Source organism: Myxine glutinosa, chromosome 10 (assembly GCF_964187855.1).
Source record: "Myxine glutinosa chromosome 10, kmMyxGlut1.1, whole genome shotgun sequence".
Lineage (NCBI taxonomy): Eukaryota > Metazoa > Chordata > Myxini > Myxiniformes > Myxinidae > Myxine > Myxine glutinosa.
Genome location: NC_136270.1, coordinates 24,795,576 through 24,802,059, shown reverse-complemented (window position 1 = coordinate 24,802,059; position 6,484 = coordinate 24,795,576). Strand labels below are relative to the sequence as shown.

At 41.5% G+C, this 6,484-nt stretch overlaps 1 long non-coding RNA gene and 1 pseudogene across 1 annotated transcript in view; both read left to right on the top strand.

The window, feature by feature from the left end:
- The first annotated feature begins 218 nt into the window (after positions 1 to 218).
- Positions 219 to 1,568, top strand: LOC137433496 (uncharacterized; annotated as a pseudogene).
- A 4,244-nt stretch (positions 1,569 to 5,812) lies between these two features.
- The window catches only part of LOC144894132 (uncharacterized), a 28,147-nt gene continuing 27,475 nt past the window's right edge, over positions 5,813 to 6,484 (top strand). Inside the window, exon 1 of the long non-coding RNA XR_013624841.1 lies at positions 5,813 to 6,106. This is a non-coding gene — a long non-coding RNA (uncharacterized LOC144894132). The remainder of the gene's footprint in view (positions 6,107 to 6,484) is intronic.

Below are 6,484 nucleotides of genomic sequence, written 5' to 3'. Positions count from 1 at the left end.
TACTCCGTCTGCTTTAAACTCAATATCTCTATATTTTCATTCCAAACAGCATCATTTATCATTTCAATCACAAATTAATACTATTGTATTGATATATCAAAATATAATGTTAAATCACCATTGTATTCTCTTGGTTAGTGTGACATAACGCGCGCGTCATAATTCTGCTTCCGGGTCCAAACACAAAACCACTGGAGCCAAACACCAGCTGGACTCAGTGAGAAAAGTGCTCGGTCATGCCGCAGTGTTGCGTTCCTGAGTGTGTAAATAGATCAGAAACCAACCAAGAACTGTCTTTCTACCGATTTCCTGCTAATGAAAAACAAAGGCTGAAGTGGCTTAAGCTGCTAAGGTAAATTAGTTTGTATAATATGGCATTTAAGCCACCACACAGTGTCAGTGTACTGCTGTGTTGTGTACAGACTGCAATACCCAGCAGATACCCAACCACTCGCTCCCCCTCCACCCCATACATATATTACATTCAATATCCCTCACTACCCTCCTACACCTCTACCCCCCTAAATAATAGGTCATATCAAACCCTCCTCTTCACACACATACAGATGCTTCCCTCTATTCCCACTCCCACACTTATTACCCTCCTTCTACACATCCACAATTAATCCCTCTCAGATATTTCACAGTATCCCTCCCTCTACCCACAAACACACAAATATTTCCCTGTACATATTACCCCACCACACCCCCCCCCCCCCCCTCCATACACACCCTATTCTTACTCACAAAACAACCATTCAGTATTTACTAGTAGACTAACATAAACTTTGTGTTTTTCAGACGCAAAGATTTCATCCCCACTTGCAGCTGGCACTTCTCCAATGGAAAGGATGAGGGCCCATCACGGTTTTCATGGAACTCGGACAAGTCCTTCAACTTTCCTAATCCTGAACCGAAAACTCATGTGCGACGTCGGAAACGCAAACAGCTGTCGGAGAACTCTGTGGATGAGAATGAAGACGATGCAGTCCAAGGTCTCTTGGTTCTAGCAGATGCTGCTGCGAGCACAGTGAACAGTACAAGTTCTGTAACTGCTGGCGAGACCATTTTACAAATAGAAAAGGCCATGCTGATCAAGGAAAATGAAACCCTGAAAAAGGAACTTGAGAGACAGAAACAAACATTTTCCTTCAAACAAATAGAAAATGATGCTGATAAAGTTCAGTACTATACAGGTTTGCCAAATGTCGCCACTGTGAGATTCCTGGAACAGTTACTGGGGAGATTTGAACTGACCTACCACAGCACCTGGACTGTACAGATGTTGGCACTTGTTGACCAATTGCTGTTGACCCTAATGAAGCTGAGGCAACTTGGGCAATTTAGATCTGGCAACCAGATTTAACTGTAGTACTGCCACTGTGACCAACATCTTCACTACAGTTGTGGGCTGTGACATTCTGTATGTTAGGATGATGGAGAACAACATTCCGTCCATAGCCAAGAACCAGAAGTGTCTTCCATCTTGTTTTCTTCCGTTTCCGAACTGGGGGACGGGAGGGGAGGAGGGAGGGAGGGGAGGGGGGGGCGGGGAGGGAGGCACGTGAGCGAGTCTGGCGGCGAGGATGGAACATCATGTGATCGCTCTGAGCGAATCAGCGAGCTGCTCTGGCACAGGCTGAGATTCAGTGTATAATGTTCCTCGCTGAAATGCGCTACGTTAACTATGAATAAAAAATATGGATCTCGTCATCGGAGGTCATTTTTAGGTGGGCCATGTCCTTCCCAGGCCCAATGGCCATCTCTATGCCAAAAATCAAGTACGTGAGCACGTCTGGCGGCGAGGATGGAACATCACGTGATCGCTCTGAGCGAATCAGCGAGCTGCTCTGGCACAGGCTGAGATTCAGTGTATAATGCTCCTCGCTGAAATGCGCTACGTTAACTATGAATAAAAAATATGGATCTCGTCATCGGAGGTCATTTTTAGGTACGCCATGTCCTTCCCAGGCCCAATGGCCATGTCTATGCCAAAAATCAAGCACATGAGCGCGTCTGGCAGCGAGGATGGAACATCACGTGATCGCTCTGAGCGAATCGGCGAGCTGCTCTGGCACAGGCTCAGATTCAGTGTATAATGTTCCTCGCTGAAATGCGCTACGTTAACTATGAAAAAAAATATGGATCTCGTCATTGGAGGACATTTTTAGGTACGCCATGTCCTTCCCAGGCCCAATGGCCATGTCTATGCCAAAAATCAAGCACATGAGCGCGTCTGGCAGCGAGGATGGAACATCACGTGATCGCTCTGAGTGAATCGGCGAGCTGCTCTGGCACAGGCTCAGATTCAGTGTATAATGTTCCTCGCTGAAATGCGCTACGTTAACTATGAAAAAAAATATGGATCTCGTCATCGGAGGACATTTTTAGGTGGGCCATGTCCTTCCCAGGCCCAATGGCCATGTCTATGCCAAAAATCACGTATGTGGGCCTCTCCCTTTAGGAGTCTATAGGTAACACACACACAAACTGTTTTATTTATATACGTAGATACTATACCAGTTTAAGAAAAATGTCAACAAGATCCTGAAAGTTTGTGTATGTTTGACAAATCTGCAGACTCCAATTCTACGCGAAATTCAAGATAAAATTTGATTGTTACATAACGATGTTTATTGTTGTTTAATACTTTTGCAAAACATATAAATATCTTCAATATCATACTCATGTCGTGAACAATCGTGAAATTAAGAGAGAAAAAATTATTGTTTATGAAATTTGGGGGGCGATCACATGTTCTTGAGAAAGTAAATTGGTGTTTCCAACAATCCCTTATAGATCAACCAGATATATTTTTATGGAACATCTTTACGTCAAAATATATGGTCGTTCATGCTTTGAAAGCTCAAACACATATTCTATGGTGTGTATGTACAGTTTAATCAAACAGAATAAAATTTGATCTAAAATTTTGGAGATTTTGTTTGGTTCAAAAATTTAAAACAAAATTGTTGTTTTTGGAAATTACTCGAAAAATTTTAGGGGTAAAAAATGGCTGTTGCCAGCCATATTGTGAATGTCGTGTAGCTCTGTCACAGTGTGTGTGAAAATAACTTGTAATGAGTGGAACAGTTATCAAGCAAAATTAATTGGATTAGAGCCCACAGGCCTCACCCGATGTGTGGGATCTGGGGCCCCCAGAAACGAAATATTTCTAAATCCTTTGTGATGCATTCTGATATGCACAGTATAGCAGAACACATTATTTCAGCTTCAAATTACTAGTATGTGTTTTTTTTTACTGTTATTTATAAAGTTGTTCATACTGTTGTTAATTCAAAACACAAAATGGACTGGAGCACTGGTCCACCTTTTGTATTCAGTCAAGTGGATCTGAGCAAAAACAAGTGGATATTGTCCAGTGATCCAGTGCTTTTCACACACACTGCTGGCAGCTGTCACAGCAACATTCTACAGTGGCGGATGGACCTTGACCAAACCATACGATTCCAGGCGTTATAAGTAAATATGGCAACAGTAGCATGTAAATTTACTACAAAATGATAGTTGGCAAAAAAACTGTCTTGTAGAATGTCTCGAACTTGGCGATGTTTGGCGCCCAAGGTGGATCTTTTATGACTGGAATAATGGCAAGCTCAGTTTGTGTCCAGACCACCAAGTCACATCTACTTGCACCGATCAAGTGGAGATTCCCCTGGATTTGGTCGAAGTATGTGTGGGAGCGCTTCAGTTGGAAGAGACCGGTGACCTCGTCCACTGTCAGGAAGAAGTGTTTATTTTCTGCAACTTCAGCGATGCTTGTGTTCGCAGCAACCCATGGACACTTGACCTCAACAATGTGGTCATCAGAGATTGACCCATCTGGGGAGGCCCAGAGCAGGCCGCTGGTGGACAGGAAGAGCCCCCTACGTTGTACAGGGTACCCGGTCATTTGGCTGTACTGCTCTATCCCTCTATCTTCATGAGTTATGCCCCAGTCAATAGCCTGTAAAATATAAATAATAAAAAAAGACCCAGTTATAACTTGTTATAAATACACGTTATATCATTGTGTATTTGATAGTTGTTTGAGCCATGTAATAAAGGTAGAAAATTCTCCTGACTTAAAAACAATTTTTTTACTTTCAAAATATGCATTTTAGAGCATTCATTTTTTTTGTTTTGGGGGTGATTGTTCAATTCTGGACTTTTATTCAGTATTCAGGGAGGAACATACCTTGGCTCCAGCAATCTTGGTATACCCTCCACAGAGTGTCTTGAACAGAGATGGAGGAAATGAGTGCCTCCTTATGGCTGCTCGCACGAGTCCAAACCTGCTGGCAGTGAGCCTGTTATGTCTGTAGGAAGACCTGGAAATTATAAAATCCATGTACTTTATCATGCACTACCGGTATAGCCTCACTTCACAGAAGTCAAGATGTACTACCGTATTATGTGTCTGGGAAGGCCATGAGATTAACCTTCAGTAGAGGACTTTCTAAAGTGACCATGAGGATCTAATACTGTTATCTTAGTGAAGTAATATGTCTGGCAATAAGTTTATATTTTTTTCCTTTAAACAAAAGTTTTCAAGATTGTCTCTGATATTTACAATTTAGCATAATGTATGTGTTACATTCCAACTTTAATCTTAAATTGGAATGTAAAACTAGCTACTTACCAGTATAAAGAAGGAAATGTATAGGACAGAGACAGAAAATATTGGGTACCGGTAACTTAATGTATACTGTGCACTTGGGTGGCCCTTATTTTTGAAAGTTTTACGGGTGAATAGGGACAGTCACTAAAACAGAAAAATAACAATCAAGAAACAATCCTGAGTTTCCCACTTATTGCTAAATTGATAGCTCAGATGGATGCACATAATATGCACCCATAATATAAACCATGGTACCAATGAAAAAAATATGGGATAAAAAGTTTCTCCAAACTGTCCCTATTTCTTGATTATTATTTTTTTGTATTAGTGACTGTCCCTATTCACCCGTAAAACGGGGCGAATAGGGACAGCCATAAAAATCCTATTTATTCCTATTTAACCCATATATGGGGTTAATAGGGACTATAAGTTGCTTTTTAAAAAACAAGAGAACACTTTCAACCCAAATATCAACAAATCAGTATGGTTATCGATTTTCAGCGAAAAAAGTTTCCGAACTTTTTTTCAGTTTGTGTCCCTATTCACCCCCATTTCACGGTACTCGACCAGCCAAATGTCAGAACCATGATTGCCCACATGTAAACCAACTTACCTCCACCCTGTAAAATTTCTTCTTCATTGAAGCCTGCACAGTTCCCTGTATGGCTCCTCCTGTTTGGACATTCGCTGCACTGACACGGTTGGAATTATACGCGTTTAATCCCTTTTTCACGCGTTCGGGGTCAGAAGAAAAGAAGTTGGTCAGAGTGAAAAGTGTCACAGGCTCCATTTTCGTGTTTGGACCCGGAAACAGTATTATGACGCGGCGCGTTACGTCACGGCTTACCAAGAGGATTAAGATATTATCAAACCAATAAAGTGTTATCATCTGTTCACTTCTGGATTTGGGAGCAACATCAATCGCATTTAAAAATCATAATTGTATTGAGGAATTTCTGAAACCTCCTGCCTACCTTACAACACCTGCTGGGACCCCAAAATGTTCCACAAAGGTTATTATATTAACTTTGAGCAAAGTATGCAACTGTAATGGTTCCTAAATGTTGTCTACCTGTCATTTGACGAGATGCTCAGCTCTGATTGGTGCATACTTTACTCACGTTTTTTTTTACGTTGTTTTACATAGGGACAGACAAATGCTGTTCCAGGTGGCATTGCCCTATGGACTTCGCAGTAAAAAGGAACAAAGGAGTGTGTGGCTCCGGACTTTGGAAGGTTCACATGGAGGGTGTTGCTTGATATATACGGTCAGTTTGGAAGTGTTAGTGAGGGTAGATGGTTGACAGTGTAGAGTATAGAAATCCACAGGAAATTTAATCGAACACAAAGGCAAACCTGACTACGATGAGAGCAATTCAACTTGCTGAAAGAAGATGGGAATGACGTTCAGAATTTTGGACTTCCACAAAATCAAGAAGAAATTGGGAGGACCAACCCATAGGGAAGGAAATGCTCCATAAAGCAGTGAGTAGTTTTGGTTTCACAAAGAAGGACTTATCTGGTATATTTTTTCCTTATAACGAGTGACGTACAATAGATTTTCTCTTGGAAAATATGGCGGGAATTCAGTATGATGTTCAATTAGTACTTATGTCTGTCATTCATTTTGGAGGTCAGTTTGGAAAGATGGTGTGAACACAAGAGGTCATGGATGATGCTAAGGTCCAAAAGTCCAAGGAACTGAACTTCCTCCAGGGCTTGAAGACAGAAGTAGTTATAAGGATGGGATAGAACGAGGTGAGAATGTCAGATGTGCACAGATTAAACACTTGAGGCCATTTTCCTGAGCTAGTGTCAAACCTGTGCAGGAAAGAAGCCAAAATCCTCCATGATGACCGCAAT